This window comes from Micropterus dolomieu, linkage group LG05, assembly GCF_021292245.1.
Source record: "Micropterus dolomieu isolate WLL.071019.BEF.003 ecotype Adirondacks linkage group LG05, ASM2129224v1, whole genome shotgun sequence".
Taxonomy (NCBI): Eukaryota; Metazoa; Chordata; class Actinopteri; order Centrarchiformes; family Centrarchidae; genus Micropterus; species Micropterus dolomieu.
This window is the reverse complement of record NC_060154.1, coordinates 31312911-31328919: the sequence shown is the minus strand read 5'-3', so window position 1 is coordinate 31328919 and position 16009 is coordinate 31312911. Positions and strand designations below refer to the sequence as shown.

The 16009-nt window shown below is 40.3% G+C and overlaps 1 long non-coding RNA gene across 1 annotated transcript in view; it reads left to right on the top strand.

The window, feature by feature from the left end:
• The first annotated feature begins 9390 nt into the window (after nt 1-9390).
• Nucleotides 9391-16009, top strand: part of LOC123971554 — a 20773-nt gene continuing 14154 nt past the window's right edge. Inside the window, exons 1-2 of the long non-coding RNA XR_006825225.1 lie at nt 9391-9525; nt 9622-9701. This is a non-coding gene — a long non-coding RNA (uncharacterized LOC123971554). The remainder of the gene's footprint in view (nt 9526-9621; nt 9702-16009) is intronic.

Genomic DNA, 16009 nt, shown 5'->3' with positions numbered 1-16009 from the left:
ATCTGGGGGAGGCAATGTATTTTTTGTGTTGTTTGTTATATATGTTGAAATTCTCTTTACATTCCAACAGCAAAAAGATCTGACACACACACCCAAAAAAATCATTAATTTCATTTGGTCCAAATAACTACCTGCCTGTCTACTTACCTACCTACCAGAACGCACTCTACTAGTTTATAAAATAAAACCTATAACAGAGTAAACAGTGGTTCTGTCCAGCAGTTCCTCATCAGATGTTTCTGAGTTGTAATCAGTTTCACCAAGAGACATTTCCCCTTCAAACATCTCACATGATTTCATCACAATAACTGTTCAAATGCTTCAATATTGTAAACCAAATCATATATACAAGCAAGTATTTTGCTGACAATGCATCTGTACCCTCTTTCCTTCATGTTCTCTGTCTGCAAGTGGGCGAGCAGGCCCGCAGCTGATATTACACCACTGTGGTTAAGGTTTGATTAGGGCTACTGTTAGTTTCTTCATTATCATTTCTGATAATAGCATACTATATAGCTTATTGCTAGTATAATATTACTTCCAATTGGACAATACAGTAGTTTAATTTTTGTAGGTTGTTTTCCTTCATTAAATCTTTCGCAAGAAGAATGGTCTACATTGTGTGGTTGGTCTCTAATTTGCTAATGCTAAGTTCTAACTTAATAATCATAACTACTCATGCATAACGAGGTCAACATTTCAAAAGTTTGCTGTAGCATGTCAACCTTTATTTAATGTCCTACCCCATCCAGGCTGTGGGGATGGACTCTAAATACGTGAAAACCCTTAGGGTAATTTAATTATCTCTGCAGCCCCAGTGGAACAAGTCCGGATGAAATTTTAAAATATTTTATCAAATGGTATGTATTAATAGCCTACTTCTCATAATTGACACGGAGTACAGATGGGGTTTGTTGTCCACGTATACGGGGTAACCTGGAGTTAACCATGAACATAACCTGCTCGGAGCAGTTTAGAGATGCAGCGTAAATTGCCATGGCAACAGACCTAACACCTATAGGTAATACCTATCCACCTTTCGCAGTACGGGTTAATCTGGAAGTTACTCCTGAAGTTACCTGGATAAGCCAGTTACCCCGCTTCGTAGTGCAGGCCACTGTATCTACTACTTCTTCTGTCTGCACCAACAGAGATTAGCAGACTTGCAGGAACGGGAACATGTGGGTGTCACATGGTGTCCCCTGGGTTACGCAGGTTATTTAGGGCCATATGAACTGACCAGGGAGAGAGAACTGATACGGAGGCAACAGAAAAGAGTACCACTTCAACTACGTATAATCTTAAGGGATTGCATAATAATGCACCTTTTTAGAAAGTGCTGGCTGTAATGAAAAAGGACTGTAATTACCTAGCCTTTCTAGTCTTTTGACCACTCACATTCGCACTTTTCATACACTGATGGCAGAGGCTACCATGCTAGGTGCCAACTGCATGACATTATTTGACTCTAATGTATCCTGGCAGGGTTGTTTCTTATGTATGTGCTGTATGTGTGTCAGGAGGTAGCTGGGCTTTACTTCTGTAATGTGAAGGCACACACTAAACAGGAATCCCAAAGGCACACTTTGCTGCTCACTTGTATAACAAATTTTCATCTTTTCATGACACACACACACACACACACACACACACACACACACACACACACACACACACACACGCTAGATGAATCTTCTTTTACTATGTGAAATGAGTTGAAATCAGGGAGATGTCAGGCTATGATGATAAATAAAATCCTGCCTCACTGAGATTAAAAATTTCTTCTGTGGTCCTGGACAAGATTGCAGGACAACATACAACATAGAAGTTACAAAGGATAACATATAGACTTATTAGAGACATATTATAGACTAATCATATCATATCAGAAAGATTCTGTAAAAAAATCAAAAATAATAGTCACCAATTACATTACCTATATAATGTACGATTTAAAAAAATTACCTTTGCCATGTTTATAATGTGTTCAGACAGACAACAACTGCTTGGAAAAGCACAGCCACCTTATTCATTTAAATAGGACCACTGTAATGGCCCAGTGTGGGTGCAAACAGAGGGCCCCAGCAACAACACGCAGGGTCGTCTGGCAAAACAAATTAACCTGCTCCATCTTCTACAATGAAGCATCATTCGGCAAGGTGCTGCTCATTTAATCTTGCAAGCACACATTATTATTGCTATCATTATCATTATTATCTGTGTTGGAGTTAGGTTGGGAAATACACAGAACAGACAAAGCAGCATAGGCAAACTCCACAACAAGAACAGATAGAACCACACTAACATGCATAAACACAACTGAATGACATACTAAGGTTCATAACCAGCACAGACAGACAGACAAAGACAAGCCCACAGACACAGAAACCACAGAGAGAGCAGACTAGGAGAGCTAAAACAGAACAGACTAAAACTGAACTATCATAATCAAATAAATACAAAACAGGCAGAGAACCCATTCAACCTAACAGCCAAAACAAGGATCAGGATAGCAAAACTCAAAAGCAGACAGACAGAATTGTGACCAGAATAAAGGGAACTGCAAACTTCATCACGTACATATTTTTTTTCCCCTCTAAAGGAACTATTATGGCCCCAAAGGGAATAAAAAGAGCTTTAATGCTTTATTAAAAGAAAATGTCTATGTTCACATTCAAAAGGTACAGCTGTCCCTGAAGGGCTCCGACCTTTGTAACACGACACCTTGTACCCTAAAGTGATAAAGGTATACTTTAATTTTCAAAGAACATGAATACATAAATATAAATGAACATGCATAGAAAATGTGCTGCCTTCTCCTGTGTACGTTTTAGTGAAAAAGGATATTATCAGTTTTGGGCAGTAGCGTCGCTACAAGTAGCGCCATTACTAGTTTAACTACATTTCTCAATAGCTTTTCAGTAACGGAGCTCTTTTATTGACAGAGTAGCGCGGTAGCTTCCACACACGCTACATTTTCCCAAGCATGTCTGAAGGATCAGTAAGTGACATCACGTACCGATCCTTGAGCTGATGTCTGCGACTTTGCTGAAAATAAAGACACACGCAACTGAGTTTACTTTCTACTGTGATAGTTATTGTAACACCTCTTGTGAGAAGGATCAGGGTCCAGCCTGGACAGCTCTTCCACTATTGAGGAGGAAACTTTGATATGTGGTGGCAGAAACTTTTTTCCATGAGATGAGAGATCTCTTAATCTCTCTTTCTTTCTCGCCCTTTGCCATGAAAGTTTGGTTGGTTTAGATTGCAATGTTGCCAGAGCACAAATTCACATATTAACAATAAAAAATGTATAATTAATTAATAATGTGATAATTAAGTTACTTTATACAAACAACAATGGTTCTCCATTTGTTGCATGAGGAAATACTACATAAATAGTAAATAGTAAATAGCTGCAATGATATGGCAGGAAGTAGTCTGATTTAGCTCTCTCTGCACACGCACTGTTTGGAGCAGGTTTTATATATTAGAGATGCTCACAAGTCTAGCTAGAGTCCAAGTCAAGTCTCAAGTCTCTCCTGGTTATAATGAATGTTGTATCCAGGTTGCTAATAAAACTGCATAACTATAAGGAATTCTGTAACTGTAACCTGTTTTTCATTTACAGAGCACAACCATGTAATGTGCAATGCAATTATTGACGGCTTATTAAATACTGTGAGTCAAAACACTCCCCAGACTCTTAAACCCAGTGTAACGTTAACTAAATAAAACTGTGACATTTCATAATCAACAATAAAGCTGTAACCTGTTTTTAACTTACAGAGCACAACCATGTAGCCTAATGTACAATGCGTCTACAATCAATGACAGCTTATAAACTACTGTTAGTCAGCAAACCCTGTTGACTCTCAAACCCAGTGTAAGTTATAACTAAATAAAACTGTAAAGTTACATGGTCAACAATAAAGCTGTAACCTGTTTTTAACTTACAGAGCACAACCTGTGCAATGCAGTTAATGACAGCTTATAAGCTATTGTAAGTCAACACATCCCCCGCTCTATTTAAACTATTTAAAACTGTAAGGTTACATGATCAACAATGAACCTGTAACCTCTTTCTAGCCAACGGCAATAATTTACGTGAAGGCAGCCAGTGGGACGTAAAGAATTACGTTAATCGACGACTACAAGTTTGGCAAGTAAACAAACGCTCATTCATCTTTTCATAACGAACGACAGTCGGAGTAAACCTCTCGTAGGTCGTAGTTGAAGCAAGAAGCAAGCTAACATTCGATGGCCAATGCTGAGGTGGTGGTCGTGTTCACTCAGGTCGTTTTATGAAGTTTTAAAGCCAAAGTTTGTGATGAATGGCTCAGCAGCTGTCGGTGTTTTTTATCCTCTCTCAGGTTTTTATATATATATACTATAAAATATAAAAAAATTAAAAGTAGCTTCGATGTAACTAAGCTAATTTTGCCACGTTGTTGTAGCTTAGCTTGCTACATTTCACTGGTGGGTAGCTTCTGTGTAGTGAAGCTTCATTTAATGTAGAGTAGCTTAGCTCACTACATTTTCCAAGTAGCTTGCCCAACACTGATTATTATTACTGTGGTGGCTGTGGCTCAGGAGGTAGAGTGGGTCGTCCACTGATTCCAAGGTTGGCAGTTTGTTCCCCACCGCCTCCTGTTCACATGTCAGTTTCCTTGGGCAAGACACTGAACCCCAAATGGCTCCCGATGGTTTGTCCAGCCTGTGTGGTACCTAGTTGCTAGTTGTTATCTGCTCATGTGGGTCCATACAGTGCTGATGACGCAGGATGACATCACTAAAACTTTCCAATGTGTCAGTTGTAACAAGTCAGGGTAAACATTGTCACACACGTATTCAAGGAATGTGAGTCCACACAAATTTATTAAAACTTATATTCAAGGTTAACACGAACGAACGATGACATGTGGAAATCAGTGCTATCAACAATGCATGAAATGCATGGATGTGTGATATATGCTGTTTTGTCCTTGGTGTGCACCACTCTAACAGAGCCACAGGTGTGAAAGAGACCTAAGAAAGGTACAGGCAGCTTGTTAAGCACATGAATGCTGTGTGGGACAAAGGACGTGAGGCTTCTTTTAGTCCAAACCCTAGGCATGCTATTCCTGACATTCACACCTGCACTGAAGATTAAATTCAGACCACAGAGGGTGCCGTAGATCTGCAATGGGCTCTGACCCAATTAACCCACTTGATAAAATGTTGTCTCAGGGTCATCCATCTGATACGATTTTTGCTTTTAGATTTTTTATTACAGAAAGTTTATGAAACCCATGACCCAAGCAGTCATACATTCTGTCAATGTGTTACTTTGGCCCCACTTTGAGGACCACTGACGTTGGTTCCCCAGTTATCTTGTCAGCCAGTTTAACAACCCTGTCCAGTTTTTTCCTCTTTTGTACAAAGAATGGGCCTCATTCACCAATATCTTCCTAAATTGTTTCTTAAATTTGTTCTTAAGAAAGTTCCTAAGAAAAGTCTACATCTGATTCATGACGTGTTCTTAAACTGCAGAATTGTTCACAGCTGTGTTCTTCGAATGATGAATTCCACTTTCTTAGTAAATTGAAAGCGCGTGCCCTTTGTTCCTATTTAGCATAGGTAGCAAAGGTTAATCCCCTTAAAAGAACATGAGATGGCAGGGCTGTGTGCGCACTAGGGCTGACCCTGAATAGTCGAGAATTCTATGCTTGGATGGGCGGAGCCTTATTTGACTCTCAATCTCACAGTCGATGATGATCATGCCATTTTGGCGATATGGTGGTGCTCAACGTCTGATTTTACATACTACCAGTTTTCTCCCAGTAAGTTAATACACAGCCTATTACAATATACATTTTAACGTTTAATGCTGTAAATAAACATGTAAAAAGAATAAAACTTTCAATAAATGTTCTTAAAGTGCGTAAATAAATCCAAAATTGTAACCCTAACCCTGGGGCGTCAGTGCGCATGTGTAGGCGTAGCGTGTATGTGTGGAGTGGCAGAAGAGGAACACTTGCTCCAGCTTCACTGGTGTTGTGCCGAGTTGTCCGCACCTCGCGGGACTTTTGGATAATTTATCACCGTTGATGAACCACACAAAGAATATTTTATTGATTTTAAACAGCCGACTACATGACATAGACCCGCGAGGAACCGCAACGTGCATGCAGTTTTCGGCAGCAAGGTATGCACCCAAAGCTCTGCACATGACCGGTGAATGACAGGCGAGAGAGAGAGAGAGAAAAGGGTCACAAGAAGTGCCAGTTTAGCTGGAAATTTCCAGTATAAGTTGAATGAATAGAGACTGCAGTTCTGCAGCTTCTCAAGATTAAAGCGGAGCTACCGTGTATAATCCCCCCGCCCCCGGCTCGCGATCACCGCGCACAAAAACACACATGGTTCAACTATTAGTCGACTATAGGCAGGACTTGACGACTCTGATTTGACTATGTAAATCCTTAGTCGTGGGCCAGCCCTAGTGCACACACAGAAACAAAATTAGAATATCGTGGAAAAGTTCATTTCTTCCTCAAATTTCTGTCAAAAAGTGAAACTTTAATATATTCTAGATTCATTACATATAAAGTTCAATATTTCAGGACTTTTTTTGTTTTAATCTTGATGATTACGGCTTTTAGCGCAATCAAAAATCCTTATCTCAAAATATTAGAATAAAGAATGTATAATACAGAATTGTTGACCTTTAGAAAAGTTGAAAAGTTCTCAAAAAGGTTAATTTATGCACGGAGGCAATCAGCCTGTAGCTGCTTTGATAGCGGCATTCAGCTCGTCTGTATCGATTGTTCTGGTGTCTCACTTTCCGCTTGACAATAGCCCATAGATTCTTTATGGGGTTCAGGTCAGGCCAGTCGGCTGGCCAAGCAAGCACAGTCGCACTTTGGGCAGGTGCCAAGTCCTGCTGGAAAAAGAAATTAGCATCTCCATGAAGCTTGTCAGCAGATGGAAGCATGGAGTGCTCTAAAATCTCCTGGAAGACGCTGCATTGACTCTGGACTTGATAAAACACAGTGGACCAACACCAGCAGATGACATGGCAGCCCAAATTATCACGGAATGTGGAGAGTTCACTCTGGACTTCAAGCAACTTGGATTCTGTGCCTCTCCTCCAGACTCCGGGACATTGATTTCCAAATGAAATGCAAAATTTACTTTCATATACAAAGAGGATTTTGGACCACTGAACAACGATCCAGTTCTATTTCTCCATAGCCCAGGTAAAACACTTCAGACTTGCTGGAGTGGCTTGACACTAGGAATGCAACACTTCCTCATTTCCTGGACAGGTCTGTGCCTGGTGTATCTGGATACACTGACTCCAGCCTCAGTCCACACCTTGTGAAGCTTCTGCAAGTTCTTGAATCTGCTTTATGTGTAATAAATCCTGAAGAAATGAAAGTTTTGCTTTTTGAGTTAATTCACAGAAAAAAATAAACTTTTCCACAATATTCAAATTTTCTGAGATGCATTTGTAATATTCAAATATGCTTAAAATGTTCTGGAATGATCTAGAATGATCATTAGCAAACATTAGCAAATTGTAATGATAATCACAACTAAACTTAACAAACTGCAATTATTACAACCATTTCTAATATTACGGTGTAGCCTTATGCAAGTCTTCGTGTGGTTTGTTCAAGTGGTGTTAACCCAGCAGAACCATAACCCAGCAGAAGCTGTTGCGTGACTGCTGTGGGTCAAAAACATTGTACTGTCTTTTTTCAGATGCATTAATAAGTGGAAAACTAGAATGTAATAGGAGTGTTACGTATCACTGTTGATTGTGGTAATTGTTTTAAGGGTTACTAAAATTATTTTATGGATGGTCTTGTTATGCTAAATTCATGTCAGAACGTTAGCTAGCTAATGCAAAAACGTAACATCACCAGCAAATTAGCATGTAAGTTGATCTACTAATGGTGTGCACAGCAGAGTGACATTTTTCAAAAGCGCAAGATAGCACCTGTTGTTCATTTAGTACTTTTGCCTTAATGAATATGCAATTTGGAGTGTAACATACAAATACATTTATTTACTACATGCAATGTGATCTACCACGCCGAAACTCAATTTCATGTGAGTTCAACAGCATCTGTATTATGTTTGAAAGGAAGATGCAAACCGCCAAGTGTTGCGCAGAGATGGAAGCTGTTATTGTTGCCAGAAGGAGACACAGCAGTAATGAAAGAAAACATAGAGAAATTTTATTTTATATATTCGATGAACTATATGAATAGAATTTTTTTGTATTTTCCTTTAGCTTTGGCAAAACTGTTGTATTAACATTCATGCCAAATTTTGTTTCCTGACTTATTTTCTCCGTGAAAGTTGCATGACGCTGCTGAAGGTCCCCAGCTGCAACTGTTCACACGCGGCGGTCGTAATATAGCGACACAACCCATTGTAGGTATCGAAGAGGGAATGGAGAGTTGGGGTGTACTCTCCATCCGAGCACGGTGCGGACGGTCGGTGATTATTCCCTCTGGCTGGATGAAGCTCGATCTGCTGGCATTTCCTCGCGTCTGGAACATTCCAGCATACTGTAGCTGTTTCTGCTGGGGTTTCCCAAAGCAGTTTTTCAGGTGTGCTGTCCCAAGTACTTAGTACAATCTCAGGCAGGATGGGCAGGTACAGACGATTTCCACATACTCGGGACGCACTGAACGAAACAAACCAAGGTTTTCACGCAGTGGCTGCTTACCCTCCCGACTCTCCATGGCAGAGAGCATTAAAACACGCAAACCCCTCATTTAAATACTGCCACCTCCATTGTGTTTGCTCCTGTTGTCATCTACGCAATAATTCTGTGTAAATCACCCATAACAGGTACTAAAATTGCATGTGCAATATTTTAGAACGCACATACAATTTAGTACTTTTTATTCGGGATGTTAGTAATGCCCTAACTGTATAAATAATATTTTGCTTAAAAGTGTCAGTAATTGTCATTACATTGGAACAGTGGAAACAACGTTTTTGGTGAAACAGGCCGATTTGCAGTGATAATATAATAATAGTAAAATAGTGAAGATATTATCTTTTATTACGTTATATTTGTCATTGAGTTAAGTGTCTGAAAGTGTACTTGCTCATGATAAATAACATTATTAGTGTTTGATTAAAGTGTTTTATTAGTAAGCTTTCATTCAGGGTGTCATCAATAGCAAGAGAGAGTTGGAAGAGACATTCATCAGTTTTTTGGGCAGCTTCAGAAAACAAGATAAGTTTGTTGAAACCAGTGAGGAAATGAGGACCAGTCAGATGATAAAAGTGTACAGTAGTACAAGGGATAAGTCAATGTTTCTTGATATAATTATTTATTGCCATTCCGATCAGAAAAGGTTAATAATCCATCCCTGAACATCACGACAAGAAACTCCAGTTGTATAAATATTACTGATAATATTTCTTTCATGTTCACTCAGGTGCATTCAGAGTAAAGCGACAGAGGAAGAGCAAGAACTTGAGGATGCCGGCAGGGCAGGGAGAGCAGGTGACATGGAGGTGAGTGAGAAAGGGAGCGAATATTGATGGTTAAGCCTGAATAATGACATCACAACAGTCTGATCTTAATGTTAATGTGTCTCATGTGTATTTCAGATAATACAATCAAGCAGGGAGAGTGAGTTTCAGACAGTGACACAGAGAGAAAGAGAGCAAACAGGCAGGCAAAGATGAAGGTACGGAAGAGGGTGGGGAGGAGCTTGGACCATGTCCAAATGTAAATATCATACCTTATCAAACCCAATCAACAGGACACTCTACTTTCAGGAGAAATGGTTTAAAGATTATACTTGGCTGCATTACAGCCCCTTTAATGTGATAAAATCTTTGCAACACAAAAGTCTACGTTTGCATCAAAAGCAGATTCAGCTTTTGTCAAGACTGCCTTTCAAAATTGGAAGAAGGCACTGGAGAAATTCAGTGCACATGAAGACAGCCAGTTTCACAAATTAGCTGTGATGACTTGGATTCAAGAGCCAAAGCCTAATTATCTCACTTTTTGTGAGCTTGAGACAGTAGCAACAAAGCGAGGAGAAACCTGAGTAAGATTGTTGGCAGTGTTGATAAGGAGAGCAGAAATTTCAGCCAGCTGTTAAAGTATAAGGCACAGTGTGATACAGAGCTGACCAGCTGGCCGAAAGGGTCGCTGTGATTTCACCAGTCCTCAAATGCAGAATGAAATCCAGAGGCTGATGGGCAATACAATCATCTAAGATAGTGGTTCTTCCCGTATTGATTACTGTAACTCCCTTCTCTCTGGTCTATCTCACAAGTCCATTCATAAACTCCAACTGGTCCAAAACTCTGCTGTCCGTATTACCGCCAGAGCCCCAGTCTCTGAACACATTACTCCACTTCTAAAACAACTGCACTGGCTCCCTGTCAAATACCGTATTGATTTTAAAATTCTACTGCTCACCTTCAAAGCTCTCCATAATCTTGCTTCTCCTTATCTCTCTGAACTCCTTCAGTCCTACACCCCATCCCGAACTCTCCGATCCTCTTCTTCCTCACTACTTTCTATTCCTTCTGCCCGCATGTCCACTATGGGGTTCAGAGCCTTCAGCTATTGTGCATCTCACCTTTGGAACTCCTTCCCTCTATTCATCCGTACGACTGAGTCCCTATCCTCCTTTAAAACTTTGCTCAACACCCACTTATTTTGAAAGGCCTACCCCACAACTCCACCTTTATCTTAATCTTTACATTGTGTCTTGTTTTGATTTTTTGTATTGCCTCCTTGAAATGTATTCTAACTGTTTTAATCTGTAAGGTGTCCCTGAGTGATATGAAAGGCGCCCACAAATAAAATGTATTATTATTATTAACCTGGGGGTTGGGACCCCCTGAGAATGCTGCTATAGTCACAAAAATAGAACAAAATAACTTAAAAATATCTAGACGGACTATGGTTGTGAATGGGATCACTTCGGGTGGACACTGTAAATATTTTGCACTATTTAATCCAGTAGGTGGCGGTGTTGCCAACCGCTATAAAACGACAAAGACTTAGGCTCCGATCAGACAGAAAGCGCTTTGCAGGTTTGAGAACGCGAGGCACACAGCAATGGTTTTTGGTTAAATTTAGAAAAGAGCAAAGCGCTGCGGTTTTTTGATGTTGCTAGGCAACCACTGAATCGGCTGTCCTGTCAGTCTAATCAAAGATTATAGTCCCAGCGAGTGGTTTGCCGCTAATTAATAACTGTCATATTAGCAGAAACTTGATCACAACTCACAGGTCTGTCTCTTTTGTTGCTAAAAACATCTGACAAACGGAGAGTGCGCCTGCTCTGGCACTGTTGTGAGTGTGTGAGGTGTACAAACACGCAGGAGACAGGGAAACTGAGATCCATGTGGGCACATGAGACTCTCAGAAACGTGAAATATTTTCAACTTCAAAAAGGGGTTGGACCGCCACAAAGGTTAAGAACCCCTGATCTAAGAAATTGTATCAGAAATAACATCAATGTCAGTAATCCAGTTTGCACTTCTCATGATGGCACTCATGAGCTATCAAGTTTGAGCAGGAGTCAATATGTTTGTGCTTTGCAGATCTACAACCAAAGGAACAATTGCACGGCTGCAAGCCATTTTATGGAAAGAACGACCATTGGCTATATATAGTCGCTGTGGTCCACACTGCGTAAACTTACGCAGGCTGCCTCCTGTTGAGCCTCTTCACTAGTAAGAGATTCAATGGGTCTGGTGCATGAATTGGGGGGGGGGGGGGGTTCCAGGAAATCACAAAATCAGAGCATGGTTGCACCTGGTTGCTCATCTGACACTTTGACTAAGGCCAATGGCCCTCTTGAAGCATTTCTAAAAGGAAACACAAGACCTGATGAGGGAATAAGAGTACCTGAGCACCTCCTTTCCAATTAGGAAACACACCATTTCAGGTGGACAGGACGTGCTAACAGATACTTCCATGTGTTGTTTACAAAAGCAACTGCTATGGCAACAAAGTTAGACTTATCTGCAAACCCACAAAGCATACACCAGTCAGGTCAGGCGGCTTATATCCATCCGGATGCCGATTCTTTGAACAGAGCTCAGTTCTGCAAAGCCTACTCAATTCATAGAGATGTTAAAACAAGCTGGATTTCACAAGCTGCAGCAGCTTGAGAATGTGCAGCTATGTGGAGACATGTACAAGGTGATGAATACCCAGAATTGAATTCAGGGGGATAATTACACGTTTCAAAAAGTAACCCCCCCCCACACACACACACACACACACAATATTCACTTCATGCCTACAGCCTTGCAGTGGAGCACTCAAGTCCAGAAGGAGGAGAAACTTCAGTAGTTTTGAAGCACTGCTACAAGAAGCAAGCAACAAACAAGCCTTCGTATTTAGAAGCGTCATCAGTGGATATAAAGCAGCAAACAAAACTGAATTACTCATGCAGTGAACAATGTTTACAGAGAATGGTGCAGAAGTGATGAAATACAAAAAAAATTGGTTTGAACTTAAATCTGAGCCCAAGATAGATGAGAGAGATGCTGACCACTAGAGGGAGGAAGGCTGGCTTAGAGCAATCTGTGCTGGGCCAGTACAAATAGCTCTTAATTGGACAGACAGCCCTCTGAGGTGTGCCATTGGCTGAGCATTTGGAAAGACCTAGGCCCCGGGTCGGCAGTTTCAACTCCTAGGCCATCTGCTATCTCAGAATTCGAAGGTAAGCTCATCTAAATCTTGTCATTCCAAAATCTTTAGCAGCACAATGACCCAGAACAGTCTGACTTCTCTCTCATCCATGCCAACATATTTATTTTGGACCCTGATGCAATCATTTATCACCACAACTAGGGCTGCACCTAGCGATTACTTATTAGTTGATTAATCTAACAACTAATTTAATGATTATTCTAAAGATTTATTAATCGATTAATTTAACAATTAATAATAATAAAATAATCCAAAATATCAAAAACTTGTCTCATTAATATTTATATCTCAATCATCATCCTGAAAATGAGACACTTAAAGCACATTAGAATAACCACAATAGTAGCATATTTTACAATGAGTCTAATTTCCTAGTCACTGCTGTTTTATGATATTAATCATAACAATAGACCCTATTTGTCAGATGCCTGATCAGAAAAATAATGCACCTCAGATTCAAAAGGATTACTGTGACACAGATTTATTTATTCACTGTATGTCAGCGCTTTCACTGAACAGGAGAGTCAGTATATTTACCTATATACTTAAAACCTTTTTATTGTTTTTTTGCATCAGTGATAGACAATGAAAATAACTGAAACGGACAAAAACAACAATCAGTCGCTCATACATGGCCAGTAAAGTAAACAGGAAATATAAAATGGCTGAACATGGGGGATGAAGGATCATTTAGAAAAGTGACTACTACTGACAGAAACACGTTGCTCATGTTGATAATCCTAATATATCATGCTTGTGTGGGGACAAAAAGCAAACAGGATTTGCGGTTCTGTCCTGCTGCCACTGCCGTCTTGAGAGAGCGCTCCGGGATGCTTTCACTTCAAGTGTTGCTGCATAGCAGTTGTACTGCTGTGATAAGCCATTTCCAATTTACAGAGCTTACCACGCACCACATTGTTGGGTCTCTGTGTAAAATACTCCTAAACTTTAGATGGTCGTACTCGTGGGCGAGTTTTTTCAGCTGCAGCTTGTTCTCCAGGAAAATCCCTGCTTAGACCAGGAGCGTCTCTTCATTCAACATGGCAGTGAAAGCACTAAAAGAAAAAGTTCCAAGAGCTCTAAATGCAATTAAGAGAACATTTTATAATTTCCAAATTCCGATTAAAATCTGACTTTAAATATTTGATAGCATCATTCAGCCCATCGTGCTGTATAGTAGTGAAGTATGGGCTCTTCTCAGTCAGTATAGCAGTGACAGACACCCAACAGAATTCTGCAAAGACATTTTACACTGAAAAACACCAACAAATGCATGTAGAGCCGAATTAGTCAGATACCGACCTATAACTAACATTCAGAAGAGAGACTTACATGTGTTAATCAGCTTAAATCCAGCCCTCTACACATCCTCCATTCCAAAGCTGCCAAACCCAAGAGCTGAGCCCTGAAAAGAGTCCCCTCTGTCAGCTGGTGCTGAGGCTAACCCCTCTCGGACACTGAACAAAAACACTGCTTTCCAAACACCAATCAGAGGAAACCACATTACACCGCAGTGTAAAGAAACATGTTAGGATCACTGGGAAGAAGAAACTTAAAGCCAACATAGATCAGGACGTTATCTGGCCCTAAAAGGAGATGAAGTTGCAGAATATCTCTCTGCTGTCAGAGATATAGACAGAAGAGACAGATCCTAACCAGGTACCGGCTCAGTGACCACAAATGCCAATACAAACTGGGAGACACCAGAAACCATGGGGACCAAGAAAAAAAAAACAGAATATGTGGTCAGTGTTGGACAGGTTAGGCTGAGACATGGATGCACTTCCTCCTACAAAGAAAAACATTCACAGAAAAAAGAACTTTAACAAGTTCTACTCTGTAACCTCAGATTTTAATAAATGAGCTGTCTTTATGTGCATTAATTATTTTTTTATTCAAAATAGTTGCAGTGTATACTGTAGTGCTAACGTATTTGGATAATGTAGATGTTTTTCACTCTTGCTTTGGCTATCCAAATGCCTATCAATAAATTCACTTTCAATTCAATTGAAATAAACAGTTGACACCACAGAGGGTGCAACAAGCAATAAGCTACATAAATTAAATAGCCTGCCTCTTCACCAAGGAAGACAACACAGAGATGAACTCCACAGCACAACACATTTTACAGCAAAAAGGGAGCTTCACAGTTTTTGCACACAACATAGTGCAAACACACACAACGCCATGTTGCTAGGTAACAGTGGTTGTTGACATTCTCCTCTGTACAGTGAGTTACAACACCACAAAGTCCTCTACAATCTGCTGTAGGTTCAGCAAGTCTGCTCATTCATTCTCAGTGCATAATATAACCAGTCCACTCAGCCTCTGTGTAATAATAATAACAATAATAATAATACATTTTATTTATAGATGCCTTTCTAAACACCCAAGGTAACCTCACAAAACATAAAAAAACATTACAGCAATAAATCGATAAAATTAACAACTATAATTACAGTGCATAAAATCAGTGTACATAACAATTGGAAACAAAGATTGCTGTGACCTGATAATAGTTGTGATATAATATAATATACACTACACTATAATAGTGATCACGTTGGACATGCCAGTTTAATAAGATGTGTTTTCAGGCGGGATTTAAAAATGGAAAGTGAGTCAACGTTGCGGATGTCTGGTGGAAGAGAGTTCCAGAGACGAGGGGCAGACCGGCTCAAGGCTCTGAACCCCATGGTGGTCAAACAAGCAGGAGGTACAGTGAGGTGAATAGAAGAAGACCTAAGAGTACGTGTGGGTGTGTTAATATGAAGGAGGTCAGTGAGGTACAGAGGAGCGAGGTTGTGAATGGCCTTAAACGTCAGGAGCAGAGTCTTGAAATCAATGCAGTATTTAAATGGAAGCCAATAAAGCTGCGGAAGAACAGGAGTGATATGGTTAAAGAGGTGGTATTATGCTTTTTGGCTTTATTGAGTTATATATCTTTTTTGTGCATGTAACAGGTTTGCAAAGTGAAAAAAGTCCAGCCCAAAGGGAGTTCCCATCTCCCACAGAAAGCTCTGCTCTGAACTGCTTGAAAACAGCTCGTTTGTAGTCCAGCCCTTCACTTCCTTTACTTGTGACATCACAATGAAAACGCTTCATAAAGCTTGCCAAGTGGCTAGCGGGGTCAGGCACGCCCTCAAACCAAGATAATCTGAGCGGAGGCCCTTTGGCTCGACTCGCCTTTGTTTGGGTTTCCATTGTAGAAATGTTGGACCTACCTGCTTCTAGGTACTTTTTTTCGTATCACCTCACCTCCGTCGAGGTTCCAAGCGAGCTGAGGGAAACTAAAATGTAACGTGAAAACAC